Here is a 24,271-nt window from a genome sequence, read left to right as displayed (position 1 = left end):
TAAGGTAGCCCATAAGGCAATAAGCCTGTGTTTGGGCTAACTTCAATTTTCATAAATTGCGGAAATGATAACACATACAACCAAAATACACAATACCTTGAGAAAAAAATACATGTGCGTAATAATATAATAACAGAGCTGACATTAAGATGAGATACAACTTATAATGTACAACACATATGATGCCTAGGGTAATGTCTTCCATACAACACTAGAGCAGGGATTGGGCAGTCTCTTCTAATTCTTTGCCACCGCAGGGATTTGAACTCGAACCCACGGGGTGGAAAGCCTACACTCTGGCCATCACACCAACCCGATTCCCTAAAGTGAAAACAAAATTGATAATAGTTAATTTTTTTTATTTTTCAAATTTGTCATGTGCTCCCGAAATGCATGACCTGTGTCAGGGGAGTATGGAATTCCCCAGGGTAGAGAGGGGCGTTATTACATTAGGATGTGCTACGCACTCCGATAAATACAACTCCAACTTCTCTCATGTTAGGGAGAGCCATTTACTCGCATATACGCTCGCTTTACTCCTTCACATGTATACAAAAATATTAAACTAATAAAAAAGGAATATTTTTGATTAAATTTGAGGGGTTTCATGACCCTTCACGCTTACGTTTTAATAAATACTATTCCTGAGGGTCATTTCTTTCGTTTGGTTTCGATTGCCATACCTGCCTTAGTTATGGAAGGATTGGTAAATGCAATAAATTTTATTATTTATAAAATAAATTTGACGCCCTTGGTGGCGGCGGGGTAAAGTCCTCGCCTGCCAAACATGAGGACGCGGGTTCGAGTCCCGCCTGGGTAAGTTTCCCTTCTGCAGGGCATGGTTGTTCGTGTATGTTTCATTGTTGAATTTGTTAAATACCCCGATTTAAAATGGCCTATGAGAGCTGTATTCGGAGGCTTGAGAATAAAATGAAAAAAAAAAAACATATGAAGAGATAAGTCAAGCCAAGTATAATAGTAGACTCAAGATCGCAGACGGAATACGATGAATTTATCCCAAGGAATTCAATCACGTAATTGAAAGGTTTCTATCACCAAACCCTGAAGAGTAGCGGCTCTACGTTTCAATATCGGGAACTGCAGATTGAACTAAAGTAGCTCTGGAGTGATGAAATCTTGGAAGCGTAGCAATGTGTGTATTGGCACGGATCGCTTTCGGTTCGATTCCCGCACAGGAAACCGACCCGTTTCATCTGGCGCTCCTCAAAGGAACAGGAATAGAGCCGACGGAAGCGTGACTCTCACGCGAAAATTATCGCTATTGACAAAAGTGAGAGGGATTTGCGGGAGGAAGTAGGTACTCTGGAACTCACGTGGGAAACGGCGAGTTGAGAATGTGTTGACCTACGGAGGTCTGTGCGCATCTTTTTTTTGTGTGAACGCTAAAGGTGGTGAGTTCTCCGACTGAAAGACATTCTAAACCAGGGGTCTTCAACCTTTTTTAATGCAAGGGCCAAAAATCAATTTCAGATCATCCGGAGGGCCACAATGATCCCTATCGATTCACAAACAGTGAATATTGTATATTCTTTGTATTGTAAACGCTTGTCTACCATTATTTTATATGTTTGAATTGACGTTATCGAGGGGTTAGGTGGAAGAGGGGACTTTTTAGTCTCAACCTCGCCCGAATAAAGACATTTTATTATTATTATTATCATTACCGATTTATCACCGCATCAATACAGTCAAAGAGCATTATATCAAAGTGCTATAATCTTTATTGGTCAAAAATGTCAATCATTTATTGCGATTTTTAAAACAGTTTATTTTTTTTGAATAAATAAAAGATCGTAGCACTTTCCCACAAAATTTTTCTACTGAGTACGAGTTTCGGCTAACTGAGCCATCATCTGGCACAGGACCAGGTCTTGAACCACGTAATGGCTCAGTTAGCCGAAACGCGTTGTACGCAGTAATAAAATTTTGTGGAAAAGTGCTACGATCTTTTATTTATTTAAATATGTCTACTTTCCACCAATAGGGTAGTTTCCTTCATCAAAGAAAACGAAAGGCATTGATTGCGATTCGTTACCCACCATTAAAGTATTCATAATATACAAATTATTTGGTTTTAGAAATCCCAGGTTAGACGAATGTTAATGGTCAATTTTAACTGCATTTGAAAAAGGCCAGATTGGCGCCCATGCGATTCCACTCCACGTGACGTCACAGGGAATTGAAAATTTTTCACTTTTCAGGCGCTTGAAATTTTTCACTTTTCATTTAATCGCGAAAAATAGATATCGTCATTTAAAAATCTAAAAGCGTAAAATACGTAATCCAGGAGTAATAATCTTTCGATTTAGGCAATAAAAAAATAATCTGTTGAACTTATTCGGTTTATTTTTGACGAGTGTGTCGATATGCAGGGGAGAGCGTGGTAATAGCGTAAACTTACCTAAGCATTTTTGTTTGATATCTTTCAATTGAAAACTTCAACGAAGGTGGCAATCATATGATTTTGAAGAAAATTCGATTTCCCACCAATTATTTGCTTCATATTTGGAAAATTTAACTTACTTTGAGTGTTACACCTATTTTACAAAACCCTTTACACTGCTCGGTATTGTTCCGAGTGCTAGGGCAATACGGTACATCAGTTGGTGCAACACCCCAACTGGTGATGATGAATGATATTGCAAAGACTGTTGGGGGAAAACAGAGATTTTTCTTCCGCTATGCAGCAGTACTTCCCAGCGCTCACTACATACTGCAGTGGATCTAAAATTATGGTGCACGATATTGCCCCGCTGCACGGTATTACCCCGCTCTCCCCTATTTTACATTGTGTTACTCGATACGATATTTTCTTTCTTAATTTGATTAATTTTTATTCCATTCCCAAACCACTGAGTACAGCTTATATCGGCCATATTTTAATACAAGACCAGGTGGTGAAAACAAAAAAATTATGAAAAATATATAACTAAAAACCCTAATTTATTGGATGACAGATGCAAAAAATGTGATAATGCCTCTGAGACGACACAGCACATCACAAGTGGATACACTAACTTATCCCAATAAGGCTATCTGCACCGTCACAATGAAATATGCAACATCATCCACCAGAAATTAGCTCTAAAGTATAATCTCATAGAAAATGTTCCTTATTATAAGTACACACCTAAAACCATCCTTGAAAATGATCACTTTAAGATTTATTATGACCGGTCAATTATTACCGATCAAACAGTCCATAGCAATAGACCTGATCTAGTAGTGCAAGATAAAACTCACAATGAAACGTACTTGATAGACATTGCCGTACCTAATTCGCATAATATCACTACAGCTTACACCAGCAAAATGGAAAAGTATGAAGAATTTAAAAATGAAATTAAGAGATTGTGGAAGTCAGATAAAGTACACATAATACCAATCATTATCTCTGCCACAGGAGGAGTGCCTCAAACACTCCATAAAGGTCTTCAAACTATTGGACTTCCGAAAAACTTGTTTATTACAATACAAAAAGCAGCAATTTTAAATACTTGTCGGATTGCCAGAAAAATTTTCAACACCGAGTAAAGAGACGAGGGTACTTGGTGATACCCATACCTCGCCTAAAACCAGCAAAAATGCTGTGAAAAAAATAATAATAATAAAATGCCTTGTTGAGGCATTCGGGCGATGTTGAGACTAAGAAGTCCCCTCTTCCACCTAACCCCTATATGGGGGTATTCAACATATTTAACAATTAAACATACACTAATAACCATGCCCTGGAAAGGGAAAACCTACCCAGGCGGGACTCGAACCCGCGACCTCTTTTTGGCAGGCGGGGACTTCACTCCGCCGCCAAAGAGTCCGATAGCCTCTATGGCGGTGGTGGATCCTCTAGGGGCCGCGAGACATTAGCTGGAATGCCGCATGTGGTCCGGGGGCCGCGGGTTGAACACCCTAGCTCTAAATTCTAGGTTAGGATCGCCTTACTTCCCGGTAAAAAAAAAAAAACAGTTTTGTACTGGTTTGGAGAGTTTGAGAAAAATTCCCGGTTCAGAGGGGGATACAGGAAATACATTCGGGAAGCATGGATAATGAAAGAATAAACTTTGTTTGGTTCACTATTATATTTGAAAAAGCACGACCCGGTTTTCATAATGGTTGCATCGTAACTAACGGTGACGATGACAAAACCCGGGTGGTGCTTTTTCATATACGAGGGTAACTCCATAACTAATTCTCACACCACAACCTATACTCTACACCAGGGGTCTCCAAAATACGTCACGCGGGCCGGATCCGGCCCGCGGAGGGCTTTCATCCGGCCCGCGCACTCGTTTCAAGTAGCGCGCGATTCTCTCTCGTTTAACTCTGTGAGACGCCGCTAGGAGCATTGCAGCGCTGTACTGCACGTCAAAGTCGCCTTCAACTGTTCGTAAATAAGAAATACGCCACCGGATACTTCAGTAGACGTTGGTAACGAATACTTCAGACATCGGCAAATTTGCTATCAGGCCCGGGGGGCGACTCGGAACTTGGAATGTGGCCCTCGTGGCTAGTAAATTGGAGACCCCTGTTCTAGACACTTCCAATTTTTATGGTGTATTAGCCCATCCTTTAGGAGCACCATTTCACTTTTCAACATAATCTCCGTCATTTAAAATAGCCTTACGCCACCTTGTAACTAAGGGGTGTATTTCTGTTCGGTAAAACTCTGACACGGCGCGCTGAACAAAGAGAGGTGTTTGCACAGTATGGGGTCTATTGCTCGGTATACCGTCTTTAACATTGGCGTGGCCGTTCTCACCAGATAATCGTTGTGCCCACTAAGAGTGCGACCGACCTACCACCAAAAATATTTGAGCCTTCCCAAAAAATGTTATCTATTTTTAAAAATCGGTTGAAGAAGTAGGTTTCAAGGTTTTCTTTACAACGTTATCAATCTTCTTACTCATATATTCATGTTACCACCAGGCTAATGGCCTACTTGTTACAATTCAATAATAATGTAAACCAACATAAGCCATGTTTCTGAGGACCATGGCATTTTGCACATCCCAAATCCATCCAAGTTTCTATAATATCGCGGGCAATAGGAAACACCGACTACCTCAATAGCATCAAGCCCAAAATACATCCTCAATATCCAAAATCGTCTATCCTGATCGACGGATTTCCAATAAAATACATTAATAATAGGCTATTCCACATGGGACTAAAATGCCATGGATAATTTATCTTAAATAACAAATAAGAGAACAATTGAACGGGATATTGTGGAAAAAACAAGAGAAAGATCAATGTATGATTAAGTGCTGCTTAGGAACGTGAGATTCCTTTCATATAATCGCTATAGAGGAGAAAAATATGTGACAAAAGATACTGTTGGGGATTTAATTCTAGATTGCCACAATGACAGTACTTAGAGGGGCATACATTATTTAAAATTAAATAAGTTTTTGTATCACTAAAAATGCATTTTAAATGTTCAAACCATCATCACCTTTAAGTTACATCTTTATTTATTGATTGTACTCCTTACATTAGTTTGAACTCAACACATACTTATTTAGAATTGGTATGCTACCTATCTAGGGGAAGTGTGGCTTTTCCCAGATAATCATGCCGCTCGCTTTCACGTAGCCAATAATATCGTTTACCTAAATTTGGTTGACTATTGCAATACGATAACTGAATTTTGGCCCTATCTTACATCTACTTTTGGACTTACCCTTTTAATATGGAGAGTAAAATGAATGAATACAAGGCGTGCGGAGTTTCCGTGCTTTATCACTAAAGAGGATGAAATATGATCAGCTTTTCGAGACGATAGAGATTTGGCTTCCACTGTGACGGGTAGATGAATAGACAAGCCTAGGATTTTCTTTAGGCGAGGATGGGGCACGAAAATAAAATAGATAGAAGCCACTAGAATATCTTCCAGTTATTTTTACAGCCATTTCGTTCCCTTTAACCTACTCGAAGAGATTTTGAGGAGCTAATAACATAACTTCGTGTGCCTAATATTAAATGTTTTAGTAACAGAATCTTGAAAGGTTATACTTTATGAGGTAAAATGGGAAGGTTGATACATCACGACGTGCCATATCAGGAATCATGGTGCTGAAACTGAATCATTAATTGAATTTAGCTGAAGGATTTATTCGCTGTATTCTTTTCAGAGTGAAGATTCAATAGACTTACATCGATGGTAATTTATTCAAACCAAGGGAGTTGAACGACTATGATAAAATAAAAGCCATACAATGCCGATTGCCTTCATTTACTTTAGTGATTCGTCAGTTATTACAGCTAATTAGCTGTTACCTTACAATATAACCACTCCCATTCATTTTATATTGCAATGATCAGTATGAATGGCATGACAATATTTAAGTTTAAATTACCTGCAGCTACTCAGCTGAGAGAGTTTATAACCAATGCTCCTAAGAATTTATAACAATAAGATTATGGAGTGTTGCATAAAATTTTATTACAAGTCTATGTGCACGTAAAATTGAAAAAAATACCTACTTAAAAAAACTGTACCCTGAGCATGCTGAATCAGCTTCGTCCCCCGCCTAAAAAGCGCTATTGTGTACTGCGTTGTACCGTGCACCCACATAAGAAATTCAATCTACAAGGCATGTTAAAATGCAGATAAGATGTACAAATACAGTCTGTAAAAGAGATTGGTTACTAACGCTTAGTTTTACTCTTGGCCATAATTATGGCCATTGTTAGATGAGGTACAATAAATTTTCGTTCCGAGTGTATAGGTGGAATAGTATGTATGTATAATATAGTATGTAGGTGGAATATGAATGCGAATATGGGTTTCAAGTTATTAGGTAGTAAAACATCAGCCCGGCTTCTGGCAGAGAAGATCCAACCAAATTAAATTTTACCCCAAATTCAGAGCTATTATGAAGACAATTGTAGAGGATTGAGTAGATGGAAAAGGAAGACGACGAAAAAAATACATGGAACGGGTAAAGGAGGATATGAAAGAGAAAAAATAGGTGGGCACGGAAAAATTAGCTGTTTGGAGAATGGAGTGGAGAGCTGCGTCAACCAAATCTTAGGATTGTTGACCAATGATAATGAGAGAGTTATTTTTTATGCTATTCGTCACAATATCCTTCTATCTAATCCTACCCCATAAGATTGATTATTTGAAGGAAACCAACATGGAAATTCATGATACGGCTACTTTATCGGGTTCATGTGGAAAAAAAGTTGGATGAGGCAACCCACAACAGTCATTATTTGCTGTGATGAAGGACTAGGATGGAACGGAAGAGAGAAACTAAAAGTCGGTAGAAATCATCCTGGTCTTAGCAATAGATACCTATAGTGTGTATACCGTAAGTTGGCGCTCGGGCCCGCGAAGTGCCTGAGTCGCGAGATTGGGAGGGGATGAAAGGACAGACCACCACTCCATGGGACCGACACGGGTAGGTGGCGGGTCCGTTCGCCCGTCCCCTTCCTCCCCCAACGAAGGCAACTAGACCTCTAATAGAATAATTGACTTTTTTTACTTTCTCATAATATCTCAATCTAAAAAGCACATTGGTAAAGTACTACAAAAGCTAAGAAGAATGATATAATACACGAAGTGCTCCGATCATAAATAACGAAATGGTCGAAAGTTAAAACAAAGCATGCAGTATAACGGCTAAAAATTAACTTGAATAATGACTGATAATAAATATGAATTTTCATCTGATAACGGGAGAGCTGTATTATCAGTAACAGACACTTAGTTACTTCCACAAATTCTTTAAAAATATATATTTTGACCTGTTTCGGCTGTTATTGCGTTATCAAGTACAGAGAATATAAAAAAATATGGTGGAGGCAGGTTTGTATATACTATGTTCGTTAATGGAGTGGGGTTGGTTCCTGGGATAGAAGTACATATTGTTCTGATACTTTGAACGCCATTGACAGTCTGAGATGAATACAGAAATCGGAAGTTTTGAAGTAACAAAGTGTCTGTTATTCATAATATTTGTGCCCTTCCACCACGTGCAAGCTTCAAGTTTCGGTCTAGTTTGGAGTGCTGTACTTGTGGCCAGGGGCTGATTCAGTGTCTAATTTGGGGGCGGGGCGTCATGTCCTAGGTCTGGGGAGTATGGAATGCCCCACAGGGGGAAGGGGTATTCTACTTTTTGAAATACCCATTTTAAATAGTTTGTATTTGAAAATACACTCCCTTTACTCCTTTACAAGAATAAAATACTATTAAACTAATTACAGTTTAAACTTTTTGATAAAATTTGGGGGTGTCATGACCACTATGACCTACCCTAAATCCACCACTGCTTGAGGCGACTTCCGCAAGGCTTCCAATTAGAAATCGGTATTACTATTAAAAAGATCCAAAAATTGAGGCATTTAAATCCTAGCCCTTCGAGACGAACCACAGGGATGGCAATCGAAACGGAACGAAAATCAAAACCAGTAAAATTTCAATAGTTTCGTTCCCGGGATCGAAACGTGGAAACGAAACGAAATGGATTCAAACCCGGGGAGCTAAACTCAGGGTGGAAACGAAATCGGAGTCAAAACTACCTCGGGTCGAAACTAAACTATAACTCTGGGACAAAACGAAGCGTAGATAATTTTTCGCACCGGAGGGACCGCGTGATTCACCTTCGAACAGTTTAGTTTCGACCAACACACCGAGTACGAATTATGGTTGAATGAAGTGGAGGTTCGGCCAACCCGTATTAGATGCATCGGGCACTCATATTTTTACCACAAACATGAGAACGGTGAACGCAAACTGGCTATTTGATTTTTAAGCTCGATGATTTAACCACTTTACAGGCATGTCAAATATAATGGGTCGAAACTATTCCCTCTTATCCCCCTCCACTCAACTTCTGGGATCGAAACTTTATGAGCAGCGTAGTTTCGATTAATTAAGTTTCGTTCCTTGAAGTAAAGTTTAGTCTCGGGTCGAAGCTAAACATCTTGGTGATTTTAATTTCGTGCGGGAAGGAAACTAGACTTAAAACTTATTTACAATATTCTAAATTCACACATTGATTGTCCTGAATTGCTTTCATCCATTAATTTCAGAGTGCCTTGCCGACCCACTCGTACACATTCCTTACTCCATACGCCGATCCCTTCACTATCCCTCGCTAAGCCCTCACTCCAACACCGCCTTTGCTCCCTGCTCAATTCATTACCAGACAATACTGATCCGTTTTTTCTGCCCTTAAACTCATTTGTCAAACTCGCCATGTCCCATTCCTCGGCTAATAAATAAACCTCCCTCTCCAACCCCCTTTCCTCGTGCCTTCTCTGTATTTTGTTCTTTTCTATCTTATGCCTGAACTCTTTGTTCAGATTTTTTATGTTAAAATTTAATGTTTGTTACTGCGTCACTATAAATTGGCAGAAATGCTGTATGTGAGCAACTCCATAAATAAATAAATAAATAAACAAATAAATAAATAAATGAACCTAGGCCTCGTATTTTCGTTTTCCTCCGGGTCGAAACGAAACATTTTCGTTCCTCTTGCCGACCCTGACGAATCATGTACTCCAGTCACCAAATAAGTCCAATTCTTCTCGACTTGAGAGAATTTTAGAATCATAATTTTCTTGCCCTGAGTGCATGGAACTTACTAGTTAGTGAAGTACCTTCCATCTTTTAATTTCTCTTACCTCAGGTACCACTTCCCTAGAAAAGTCAATACCGGATATCGTTCTCACTACAGGGAACTATGTTTATATAATCATTCCAGTTGAAATACTACTCGTCGCTCGCGCCTATTTCCAACTCACCTCCCACACATGCTATGCATCTCCATCGGAGGAAAATGTCACCCGCCGATGCAAGTGAATGCGTTTCAGCTGTCGGCTCGAACGCAAACGGAGGGAGGCCACAAAAGAGTTTCTGGTTACCGGGGAAAAAACAATTGCCCACGCGATGCATTCTTGGCATTCCCACGTGGAGTCTGATTTAGGAATAAATTGACGCCGAGCTTACGAGATCGGTCAGCATTTAACGTGGCACCTCTGTGAGTAAACACGCTGGCGCCAGTGCCACGAGCAAGTCTGGAGTTAAGTCTCATCAATCGGGTGTACCCTCGTAATCCTACAACCTTTTCGTTACCATTTCCCCATTCCTCATTCCGTTTGCTTCACGCATTCTTTTTCGGCGCGACCCATTCTGTGTGGCCGATGCCATATTTTCTTCAAATAGAATTTCCAAGTTGTTTAGTCTCCGGTGAATATTTTCGTCGTGGGGGAAAGAAGTCATTTTTAATCTGCACCGGAATCGCTTACCAACATTTTTTCTAACCCCTCCTTTCTTTTTATGGTATGCCATTGAAACTGGAGGGTTGAAAGGGGAGACTAAGTATATATGACCGGAAAACCCAGGGAAGACCCGAAATTATATTGGGCTCAGAAGGCACAACTTAGGTATTAATGTCCCTTCAAGCATAAAGTACGTGAAAGTGATTTTTCACAAATCTTCTGCAAGGTTTTTTTGTCGGACCTGAAAGTAAAAAAGAGGCACCACTTCGCACTCGCACCGCTACACATTGACTATAAGGCGAGCTTACGTGATCCGGTGCGGAAAGACTCCGTGAGGATAATAAAATACAAAGGCAAGCTGAGCGCTGGGTTTAGATTGCTTCAGCTATTAAGAATATATCTTTAAGAGGGACAAGGTGAACATAGGCGAATTCAAGGGGGGAACGTGCCCCCCCAGACACTGAAAAAATACACACGATTTTTAATACGGTTATTATTACGTTCGTTAGTTTTTTGTACTACGCAGCCTAATCCATTCAACTCCATATCCATTAATTGATTTTATTTAAAAATAAAGAGAACATTTCGTACAGTAGTTGTTGTATGTTGTTTTTAGTCTCAAAAATGAGAAAACCGTTAACCTATCAAACCCTTGTAAACCCCCCCCCCCCCCGGAAAAAATCCTGTATTCGCCCTCGACGGTGAGCATCATATTAGAATGCCTTTACACTTCCAGGACCGATAGAAACGATAAATTAAGAGGGATATTTTCCCGAATGAATAGGTATTGGAATTCGTTTTTCCCCGAACCAAGGACCATATTAAATGCTAGGAGTTGTTCCGTTCGAACATTTTTTCTAAATATGTAAACGGCTGGTATCCTAACACCCCCTGCTAAAAGCCTATTGAGGTGGCTTGCGGGGTAGTATGTAGATTTAGATAAAGGTTTTCTTGTCTGAATCGATTGCGGAATAGATTAAGTAATTTGGAGTGATATTTAATAGTTCAATAGATATAGTGCGCTGATTTCGATGATAAGTCGAGGCTCCAATCGACTTCTGCTGTATCGAATCGCAAAAAATCTTCTCAAGTTCCAAATATGTTTGCTAAAATTTGATAAAAAAGATATGGTTTGCCCCCATATCACTAACAATGAGTTCAAACTTCAAAGAAAGCGCAAGCAAGGCATAATCTTGTTTTTGCACGAATTTCACGGTCTAAATTCCCAAGGTCTTGCTTCCTTTTTGGAAAAAGACAAAAGGTTGTAAAGTGTTATTATCATGCAAGTTTTGACTGAAATAAACATTCATTGAAATTTAATATGAATTTCTAACTACGAAAATCAGTGATGGCAATATCAATTTCACCTAATATGTCTCAGAAAAAAATAATTGCCTCCCAAACTATATCTTGGAGATAGGGATACAGAAGATATACAAAATTTCCCATAGAATGGTGAATCCAAAGAGCTCTCCTATTTGAGTCGCAAAGGAGGGAAAAAATTATAAACCAAGTAATCATTTCCACTATAGAAGTGAGAATTGGCAAAAAAACGTACAAACTGGAAATAAAACTCAAGTAGGCTGTTGCCGAATAAAAATATTTTAAGAAATTCACCAAAAACAGAGACCAATTAAATATCATTTATCATTATTGCGAGACAATTAATTTGTGTATTTTTCTTTACGGTGTAATTGATCCGTGTTTCATAGCGTTGGACGGTTTTTTTTACTTGTCCTTACGATGATAACTGATCCCAGAAACGAATAATATTGAAATGAATAATAATTGCCTTTTGGTGCTAAAATTTTGCCCTCACCTTTACTTGCATGCGGTATCACCATAGCCTCAGCTATATTTTTGACGCATAGAACTCTAGACTGATGATTAAAAACCTCCAATTACCTTCATATGAAAGGAAATCCTCCCGTGACGTTTCCTTTTCCGGAGCTTCGGAGTGAAGTAGTGCCTTCCTATGAATCTAGTCGACATGATCTGTGAGGTCCCAGTCGAGATAGCGTCGTTCTCTCACCAACACAGGCAAGATACTGTTATCCCTGAAAAAGAAGAATGGATTTGATAGGATAAGATACACGGAAAGTACCTAAGTATACAACATTTAAAGCAGCAAGTTTCCGGATTATGAGGCCAATGCTATTACATATTTAGACAGGAAAATGAACGCGAATATCACGCATTATCCATTAATGTACATGAATCAATGCAGCCTGAATGAAAGTCTTGAATAATTTATGTTTTCCACAGAAACTTGTCCTATGAATTCAGAAAATATTAAGAACATGTACTGGATAACTACTGATATCTAATTTTCAATTCATTGGCTTTTCCCAGACATATTCATGATAACTCCCAATTTTACGAGCATTAAAAGGTCACCTATTATTAAAAAGTTTTATTTCCATTGAAAGGAAAATCTTTAAAACTCAGAATAGCATGTTATTAGAGACTGAAATAAAAAAATAAGCCACACCCCGATATATATACATACTACACAGGTAGCAAGGAGATGAAATTACTGCTACTTATAAAATAACCATAGTAACAGTTCCAAACCACTAAGGGAATTGTCTTATATCCAGGAACGTCATCGAAGCTGCATTGCGTTAGGAGTCACTTGAGAATTTTGAAAAAAAATCATAGGTCATAAGTAATTGGTTAACTTATTTGGATATTTCGCTATTCATGGCACGAGTCCCTCTGGTAAACTTGAATGCCGAAAGTAACTGAATAATTCAATTTATTTTTGATCATACGGTATAATCTTCATGATCTCTCAAGTCTTTAGGATCCATGGATCTATAATACAAGCCACCTCTAAATACGCGTGACAAGGTGCTAGGACTCCAGTAAAGGAATACATATTAGTAGCAACTTAAGTTTATTTTTTAACTTTATTGTGATAGCACGGCTATGTTCAAATATTTCTTTCAATAATCACAATAAAGACCATTGGAAACGATTATGATTTGTTTGTAGTAAGAAAATCATGGAAATAAAATACTGGAACAGAATTGATTTCACTGTAGTGATTTACGAAATTTGTGCACCCCTAACGATAACCTATGCGTAGTTGTAGTAGTTAAGAATACTATGAATGTAGCGCATATTCAAGTGGACACAAGGCGCTACAAAGGTTTTACAAGGTCCCAACAGACATCTCGGTCTGTGGCGACGTTAACTGGTTAATCTCTTACCTAAAAAAGGAACTTCCCTGTGTTCTTAAGGAAAGAAAAAGAATCAGTCAAAAATTGCTGTTCGGAATTCTGGCAGGGTTATCTCTCTCTATTCGGCCGACGCACAGTGGGCGGAAATCGGAAAAAGCCGGACAAAATTACAAAATGGTTTTTTTTGAGTTATAAACTTGAAACTTCGCAGGTATACTCAAAAATGATTGAAATTTATTGATATGTACTTCATTTGACATAGATCCTACCCGTTACTGAGATACAGAGGCTCAAACGTGAGCAAATTTCCATAAAAACGCCCGTCTTCAATTTTCTCTGAAAATCTTCCAAAGTAAGTGAATGGTGAAGTTATGGGTGGATTCTTGCCGAATAAAAAACCACATAATCTGTTAGCATGGTGTTTTTTCTTTAATTTTCCGTAATCTTAAAGAATACAGCCCATAAATTCGTTTTTATTAAAATAAAAGCGTTTTTTTTAATAGAAGCATGGTCTTCGATCGTATCCAAAGATAACGAAATGAACTTCGATGAAACGTGCAAGTACATCGCATGAAAAACCTCCACTGTCTTCACCATAGACCATTTGAGAATCGGTGTCTTGAAGCAAAACATAAAAACGGTGAATGTTGAGCGTTAAAACCCATACAGCTTCAATAACCTTACCGCGGCGCGGCTAATCCAACTCCCGACGCGCGGAGGAGAACCCTGCCGCGCGATAGAAAAATCAATGTAATTTCCGGCGACGCAAACTTATTTCAAAGAAAAGTGCATAAAGACCTCAAGAAATCTTCAAACAATGCTCTCATATAAGTTACTCTGCGCGACCTTGCCGGAAACCTATTTGAAACTCTACCTAAATGTAAAACTTCGTCGAAAAACAGTATCCGCCATTTTGTTACTGCACCGTAAGAATTTATGGGCTGTATTCTTTAAGATTACGGAAAATTAAAGAAAAAACACCATGCTAACAGATTATGTGGTTTTTTATTCGGCAAGAATCCACCCATAACTTCACCATTCACTTACTTTGGAAGATTTTCAGAGAAAATTGAAGACGGGCGTTTTTATGGAAATTTGCTCACGTTTGAGCCTCTGTATCTCAGTAACGGGTAGGATCTATGTCAAATGAAGTACATATCAATAAATTTCAATCATTTTTGAGTATACCTGCGAAGTTTCAAGTTTATAACTCAAAAAAAACCATTTTGTAATTTTGTCCGGCTTTTTCCGATTTCCGCCCACTGTGCGACGTTTCGGAACCCGACGTTTCGATTCGTTTCCCAGCCCTGATTAGGAACGTGCTTCGGGTTCCGTAACGTCGGCTGAATGGAGAGAGGTAACCCGGCTAGAGCCCGGTACAGCCTTTTTTTAACTATATCCGCCGGGAAAGCATCAGATCTCATTCCAAAGGATTCATTCATTCAAAGCATTCAGAACCGATCAAAAACAAGAGGAAAATTCATTTTTCTCCAAACCAGCTTGGTTGTAGATGTAAGTTTAAAATGCTTTTACAAGATTACAACTGATACCTCGGTGTATTATGACGTTAAATTGTAAAACCTTTACGTGAAAAACGTCTTTCTCTGTTATAGAAGAAAACAAAAGAACAAGTCATCAAAATTGACCTCAACGTACCACAAATCAATTGAAATCAAGGGGCGAAAATCAATTTGCTGGAGTCTAAAACGGAGTTAAGAAACCTGTGCAGTCTATGCAGGGGATTTTTTTGAAACAACGGTTCAACAGAAGAAGATTCTAGCGCAAAATGAAGTAGTGAGAGAAGAATGGCAAAATGAAGGAATAAGAAAATTCCGGTTGGTTCGCGGGAGATATTGGTCTACATAGGTTTTAAAAAAGTCTCAACTGATATCTCGGCCTGCGATGACGTTAATTGGTTAATCTCTTACCTGAAAATTGCCTTTCCCAGAGATCTAGAAGAAAAAAAGGAACTATTCATCAAATAGGACCTAAACATGGTAACATAAATCAAGCAACAACTAGAGGTTAGAACCATTTTTCTACAAACTGACACTGTTGCCGTTAGTAACTTGTGCATGTGCAGTCTATGCGACGAGTTGTTCATACAACGGAAGAGAATGATGGCGCAAAATGAAGCAGTGACGAAAACTGGCAGAATGAAGGAATAAGAAAATTCCGGTTGGCTCGCGGGAGATATTGGGGTGCGACCTGGTCGCGGTAACCAGTGCGATCTGGCTGCATGCAGTTCCATCCCCTCGCCTCTCTGCACACCGTCTTCTCCGCCTGCCGATCCGAAGTCTGCTTCACCCACGTGCCGCGGACCGCCCCTCCTCCTCGTCCTCCCTACGCCGAAATTTTTCCATCAACGGTCATCACCATGCGGAACCCCTTGACAAAAACGCTCTTCTTCACCCCCACGACATCGCTCGACATCGCTCGTGCGCCGACAGCGTACCTAATGGTTCAAAACGAAAATCTATTTCCGCTCCAAGACCGTATTCCAATCAGCAGTTATGTACAGTCACTTTCAAAAGTTTTAGGGCAAAGTTTGTGGCGCAAATTCTACTTCTCGAGGAATTTTAGTTTCCCTTACCCTTTTTTGTTTCCCTTAGTTACTCACCAATATATTTTGTTTGTGGGTGAAGATATATGCACTCAAAGAGAGATTTTACTTGCAAATTGATCATTCTGTTTCGATTTTTGTCTGATTTAATTATTATTTCGTGTGAATTTACTGCGTGCTTGTCCCGCTTTTCACTCATGGTATGTATTTTACGTATTACAACACCTCTAGTGTAACCGTATGCGGTGGTCTAGTGGAATAAATGTGCAACTGTGATGGTAGTGATTGTGAGATCAGTACCATCTGCTGAAGGCAATAGGGTAGTTTCCTTCATCACAGAAAACTAAATGCATTGATTGTGATTCGTTACCCACCATTAGTGTATTCATAATATACAAATTATTTGCTTTTAGAAATCTCAGTTTAGACGAATGGCAACGGTCAATTTTAACCTCATTTGAAAAAGGCCAGATTGGCGCCCATGCGATTTCACTCCGCGTGACGTCACAGGGACGTAGTTTCTATACGAGTAGATAGGAGTTTTACATTGTCTGAGATTACTAATGCATGCATGAGGCACAGAGCTCAGGGAAACATCTCTTAATAATCACACATTAAAAATACCTAAGTTCGGAAAGTTTCCTACGCTTGATAGGGGAATAATAATCCTTATTTAAGCCAAGCGCTACCTGCTAGATGCCTGCGTCGTATCAGCGCTCAAGCCTCGCCCCAAGGTCACCTCACACGCCGGCAGCTGGAACCAGAAATACGTCATACGTACTTTTCCCATCATTCCTACTTAACCGTCGCGTTTCCGCGTGGTTGACAATTTTCACTTTTCGTTTAATCGCGAAAAAAATATATCGTCATTCGAAAATCGAAGAGCGTGAAATAAGTACTCCAGGAGTGATTATCTTTCGATTCAGGCAATAAAAAAATAATAGGAAACCACCCTATTACTTCTACGACGAAAGAACACGACGATTCCCACTATCACCATCACTATCACTATCATAATCGTGAAGGAGAGAACGTACGTTGAAATTTGGCACTGGGGATTCGTGAATTTAAGTGATTGGTGGAAGTAGGCTAAAATGAATGCAATAAATTAATTAATGACTAAAAATATCAGTATAACCGGTAGAGGAGGATATCCAATGACATCAAATGGCAATAAAATCTTGCACAAAGAGATGTGACGTAAGGACTATAGCAAAAGGGTTGATTCCATGGATATTTATCATTTGAGGGTGGCTTTTACAACAAAAATGTTGACGTGAGGGTTGAACTTCAACTTTGGGGGAGGGGGTAGAACCGCCAATCCAAAGTGAGTAGCAAGTTGCATCTTTACTTCCGGGATGGTGAGCGCACAGCGATACCGACTACTGCTTAAGCCACATTCTTTTATAAAATGTTCTATACCTTTATTACAACAGTATGTCCTTATTTTACCAGATAATAGTTCTACGTGCCAATAATTTGATAATGTAAAATCTTGCAACACTATGGATAAAATCAAGAATAAAATTAGTCCTCATAGAACTCGAAGCTTTCAAAAAACAATCTTAAAGCCTTTTCCGATATTATTATAGATTGCTGAAAATGAAATGCAGAAAACACGTATTAGACCGCTGAAAAATAAATAGAAAACTGTGCCAGCCATATAAGCAGCTATTATAATCTACCGCTCTCACACCCCTTGTCGATAACCCGAGATTATTTTAGGTGGTTTCATCCTCTTCTAAATGGGAAGGAATCTTATGGACCAACTCTACATCAAATCACAAAATTGTCGACTGTACCTTAAGGAACGAAATAGTTTCGCACATAAAATACAAAATAAATAATGAGAAACGAACCCGCTTTCTGCTTCGATGGGAGAGCTAGGAGAGTACTACGTTTATTTCCCGCTCATCTCAGGAGGCTCGGCGAATGCATATGATTCCCACCAAATTCTAGTGGACAGTAAGCATGGAAAAATAATAAAATAGGCCCAAGCAAGTAAATATCTTCGATTCGCAGAGAGCGCATACACTATAGTTACTTGAAAACTTCCTATCTCTTCATGAAAACACTATCTGAGAAATAAGGCCAGCAATTTTATTTTTCAAAATCCCTCACCAAGGGATAAGCATAGGTAACTAAAGAATAAAACTCTACTGAGGCCTTCACAATGATTTTATTTTAAAACCAAGATGTAGCATTACCAGTAAAAGCATGCCCTTACGTCTATAATGACTAAAATGGCGATAAATGGGATATTTTCTTCATTACCTATGTGTATTCACAACAAGGTATACTTTAATTGCGTGTTGTGCATACCAATAACTAATTTTATGACTTAACCATATAATTACGAGAATGTGCATTGAAGTTTCAATTGGGATCGTGAATTTACTGCAAGGATCAGATACAGCCGCAATGCAACTTTTAAAGTGAAAAGATCTTATCATTCGGAAGATAATTCGGAGTTGGTTATTTCAGCGGCTGCGATTTTATTCCAATGTTCCTTCTCACATAAAGTCGCTTGAAGAAGGCTTCATTTTAATGGAGTCAATGCAGCTCACTTTTACGGCAGGACAACATTCTTAAAATTTCTCTCCGGAAGAGTCAATTTTACTTTACATTTATTGCGTCATTTCTCGATTATGACCTTGGCTCGTCAAGGTTATTAATTAGTGCAACTAATGTTCGTGTGAGTCGCCGTAAAGGGCAAGAATGTAGTCGGGATAATTAAATCCATCTGATATTCCAATCTTTTCCATACAGAAAAGAAATGGATGGTAAGCAAGATATGAATACGGGTTGCTAAATTCTTGTTTTCCTACCGAGAATGAACGTGTCATTTAAATGCAAAAAACGTCTTATGTCATTGAGCATCTTTAGTTTCACTAAGCTAGAATTTGCAATCTTGACAAAGTAAAAAAGGAATTTGGATGCAATTTAAAACTTTCACCGAATATATCGACTAAGATATAGACCAAAGGGCAGTTATAATATAGAGTAATTACACTCATGAAATGGCTGCTTTTTAAGTAAAAATTTAGGTCGAAGTATTCAAAGCAAATTTAAATTATCACCGAGTGTTTTAGCAGCTCAAATTTATTTCCAATAAAAAATGAAGTTGCCAATAACTTTATTTGATTTTTATGTTGATTATTTTCAACACAAATACACGTTCATTTGACCCATGAGAAAACTCAAAAAGGCTCAGTTCACTACGAACATAAATACAAATGCAAAACCTAATCAGGCAAACAATCGTAACGCAAAATTTTGCAAAGTTTCTCTAAATGCACAATTATTCGTAATCCTACAGCTGATGTTTTAGTGTGAACATAATGAAATGGAAAACGAAATCGTCTGTCAAATTTTCGATTCTTTGTGAAAACTACATTGAGTTATGGCTTTCGCATATTTAGAAAATTTACCCCGAAATAATAGTACTACGAGCCTAGGATGAAAACCAAAATAAGGCAAATAAAAATAAGTTTTAGAAAAGCAAAAAAACGAATAACGTTGTGCGCCCTTGAGATTATAAAATTAATAATTGCTGGTCAATATATATCAGCGAAAGCGAATGCAATCTTATATGCGCAAAACGTTTTCCGTTTTCCGTTATCTGAAAGGCTATTGGATTTAAGTGGCCATATTTAAAACTCCATATTTATTTCTGAATATCACTGGAGGTACTCTTCCAATCGTAGTAAAATATTAAGAACACTGAATTTTCATCCAGTTCTGAACTATCATGAAAATTTAAGCGCTCTAGTTAATCAGGAAGTAGTCGAAACGTGGTAATAACCTTCACTTATCGACACACTATAAAATCCATTTCCAACTACTCACTGACTGACTGATTCATTGAAATGTTTGGGGCAAGGGAGACTAGGTACGACAAGTCATAGAATCATCTCCCACTAAAATCGTTTGAAATTCTGAGGAAAGTTGACGAAACGCCAAAATTGTCTATTTATTACAAAGTTACCAACTGTCTCTATGACTCTACTCCTTGAGGGTATTTGGGCGAGTCGAAAACTTTAATGTAATGTGAAGTGTGAACATCGCGGAGAAGCTTATTAATGGCACCAAAATCATTGTAGCAGCCATTAGTCCACGCCTTGTAACAGACAGAAAGCATGGAAGTCAAAAACTCTTTGGTATTTCTAGGATTCAATTTAAGTAGGTGAGATATCATCCGAAAAAAAGCGAACCTCAGCCCCTTTCCGCCCACCGTGGCCATACGGCTAAATCCTACCATTGTGAACATATGAGACTCTTGAAAGAAAACCAGCATCCCTTTTCAGGAGCGCAGCTAGGAACTAAGGCTTGGGGGGTTTTAGGATTAACTAATTCGGGCGGGAGGGGGGGTAGGCATGGGATACCCGACAGGGTAAACGGGAGGTAAGGGGGCCATCCCCCAAAACTTTTTTTTAAAGATAAATGGTGAGTTTTACGGCTGTGTGAATAGTTCGATATTTTCTTTGAAAGTCATCCGACTCTCTAGTACTAGTTACATGAAAAAAATGGGGCCCTCCCCCCGAACATTTTTAAGATAAATCATTTGAATGGTGAGTTTTACAGCTCTCTGAGGGGTTTTATTAATATTTATACTAATATGTAGTAGTTAAAATTAATATTATTCCAATACAGTAAATTGGATTAAACTTCTAATATGGGAAAGATTTCCTGAGCTCTGTGGGGGGGGGGGCTTATCCCCCAAACCGGCCCCCCCTCGCTGCGCCACTGCTCCTTTTTGCTGTCGAATTGTCACATATATGTTACTGATGCTAGTAATAGAGTGATCCACTCATTAGTTTAGTTTTGAAGTCGGTCTACATAAGTCCACTGATGGAAAGAGACCAGCGCGAAACGGAGATTCAATATGGACGCCTGCTGTCTATGAATTACATGCAAATATCATAAAAGTAAACAGGAAATGGGATTTTAAGGATTATTTTTAGCTTTCTTGCATCCATGAATATGCTTCTCCCTAAATATTGATCCTTTCTATCAAGGTCACTCGCTGAAATTGAACAACATTAGATTCTGGCCTCGTTTTCACCCAGCGTAGGCATGACTACGGATCATTCCGAAGAAAGAAATTGAAGTATCACCTAAATATTTCACTGGATTACAAAAGAAGACCATATGAGCAATGTACCAAAATACATTCACAACCGCAAGCGGAAAGTTTTCTGAGCGGAAATGTAACGAATTATACAAAAGAGGATGCTTTAGGCCACCTCTAAATTTGTTATCACCCACCACGCATTTAAATGGGTTTAATAAAGTCGCCACTCGCGTCGTTGACGGACAAAGCGATCCGAGTTTCACGGGGAAATAAGCTATCAGGGGAATCAATCGAAATTTATACACATAATGATGCGATCTACCAGATTAATTAATTGTCAATGCTATTCCTCGCAATTACAAACATTAGATTGCAAAATATTGGAAAATAGTGGATCGCATTGTACTTATCACCGCGCCGCGGACATATTTGAAAATCGATTAAAATGCGACCGTTGTGGGAACAGAAATCAGCCAACTTCGGGATGGAATTGGGCCTCCTCTATGCAGTCACATTCGAAAACCTCTTAAAAAACAAACGACAACCAATATTTGTTAGAACTGCTGTAGTGACCGAGCCCTTTCGATATAATCTACCTGTGGATAATAAGGCATAAAGAAACTACATCGCCAAGTGAAATACAGTTTCAGGAATAAGGAAGGAACATTTCGTGATTTTAATAAATAAAATATCAAAAGCACGTAATTTAAACATCCATCTCATCATTATCATTAGATGTAATATCACCCTCAGTGACCTAACACGGAATATGCTTCGGAGGGGATGATAGGGCCTGGGGGTGGAGTGAGGGAGGAAGGACCCTCGCTACCCCCACGTAACGTAAGGTCCGGGAAAATGTTTGAAAAATGACATATCTACAAATAAATTTTACATAATTTAGGCACTTAAAAGTTGGGAGCCATTCTTAATTCCGCGGGAAATCATTACATCTGGGAAGACATTGAAAGTAGTTTTAAGTATTTTTTTATTACTCTGATGCTTTGGGGGGCGATCTATCCCCTCATACCCCCATAGTTACGCCACTTATCACCCTCATTAAATTTTCTTATCCACTGGTAATGAGAATCAGCGGTATTAATTCAAGCGTCCTTGTTTCCACAAGTTGAAACAAACATGGCCAAAATTAACAAGGCTACTGAGGTCAGTTCTCTTATGGCTATGAAAAGTTACATTTTGTATTCAATTTCGTTTACGAAAAGGCAACCATGTGTCACCTTGAATTAAATTTTTTTCGCATGCACCTTAAATTGGCCATCACGGCAAATATTTTGTCTTTTTTTCACCGCACTCCCTTAGCCCTCATTTCCATAATACTGAACAAAAAGTATTCTTTAAGTTCCACTTCAGAACCGCGCGGCACGAGAGAGTCTTCGCAACAAACAGGGTTGAAAGATATACGCGAAAAAAATTCGCCGTAATTTCATTCCATCCCATTATATCGAAGAATTTAGTTGAAAAGTGTTGGGGAGAACTCGGTATGTCCCATTTCGAATCATCATTATGCTCTCGTGGCCACAGAGTAGGGATCCCTCGATAAATATTACAGGCGCACTGACTCCTACGGACGGTGACGCCTTCTCGAGGCAGCAACAAACTTCGCTATTTAATTCGGCACACGAGACGTTGGCAGCGTTCGGGACAGAGACGTTCTCTATAATGCGCATACAGCACTACCGTCCTTCGGATGCCTCTCCGGCTGGAGTGCACGCATTCTTGCATCCTTCCTGTCGCCAAATTATTTATGCAAATCGTTGGCTGCCGTCGAGGAGGGAGAAGGAAAAAAAAAACATTTTGGGCCCCAAGGAAAGATTCTTGAATGCAACAGCGAATGAAAGTTTTCAGTGAGAGAGAGGATAATATAAGCCTCTGGTGGCGAGTTAGAAGCGCTCATCTGTTTTAACCCCTAACCGGTGACGTGCGGTCTGAGAGACCGCTGCGTTTATAAAATTATGGATATTTTCAAAATTGTTATTTCAAATTATCTATAATCCTCGTAAGCGTCTTAACTTTGTATGATTTGCAACTCTTAAAATTTAATGTTCTTATTATTTATTTCCAAAAATTTGCAACTGAATATTGGTAGCGGTCTGTGAGACCTCACGTCACTAAAATGGATAAACCAATAAACGTAATGCTGGTGGAAATGATTCAAAAAGTTATTTAAAACAATTCCAAGTGATTTTTCAAGAACAATAATAATAATTAATAATTTGAAAGGATGCATTTTTAGTTGCATAACGTGGATAATTAAGTGCATAATCATAAAAAAGTACCATAACAAAAATAATAACTCAAATGTTTTTGATATCAGTTTTTTGATCCTGTTTCAAGTAACATTTTTACTGAAAACTTTTGTTCGTATTGAGAATGTTTACTATTAAATATAAGTTTTACAATAGTTGAGAAGTCAAAGAAACATTAAACTAAGCAATAAAAATGACTCAGCTACGTTTTATGAATTTTTGTTTTACTGCGGTCTCCCATACCGCACGTCTCTGGTAGTGTAACGAGAATTGCACGTCACTGGTTAAGGGTTAAGATGGCATCCCTCTGTGTTGTTGAATGGTGGTGAAACAAAATAAATACGACGCAAACCGATTTCAGAGTTGAGTCAATGTGTCTGATATTTTTTTTTTGCGGTGACTTGGTGGTTTCTTCGCAAACTCTCCTCAAGTTTTCAGGTGAATTATGGAACGGTACCTTTGCCACAACAGAGCGTAGCAAAATAATCCTGGGAGGAAATTCTTCTTCCGCTATTCGCTTGGATTTCAAGGAAAGACCGCGGTTAATTTCGAGTTTCGACCCACACACCCAGTACGAAATGTGATTGAATGAAGTAGAGGTTCGGCCTACCGCCATTAGATGCATGGGGCACTCATACTTTTACCACTAACAGGAGAAAGGTGAACGCAAATTGCCAATTTGCTCTTTACAAGTATGTAAAACGTAATGGGTTGTAACGTTTTTAAATGTCCACTACTACCTTAGCAAATAATTCCAGTACAATTCAAAAACGAGCTATATATTTTGAAACTTGGGAGCAAAAAAACAACATCACAAAGCCACCATGACTATCACAATCCCATTTATATTATCCGTACTACCACTCACTGAACCACCGCCATGAACTGCACCAGTGTGGTGGTCTTGAGCTCTTCGTGTCCCTTTCCTCCGCTC

This window comes from Ischnura elegans, chromosome 9 (assembly GCF_921293095.1).
Source record: "Ischnura elegans chromosome 9, ioIscEleg1.1, whole genome shotgun sequence".
In the NCBI taxonomy this organism is placed as follows: Eukaryota; Metazoa; Arthropoda; class Insecta; order Odonata; family Coenagrionidae; genus Ischnura; species Ischnura elegans.
This window is presented reverse-complemented; position numbering follows the sequence as displayed.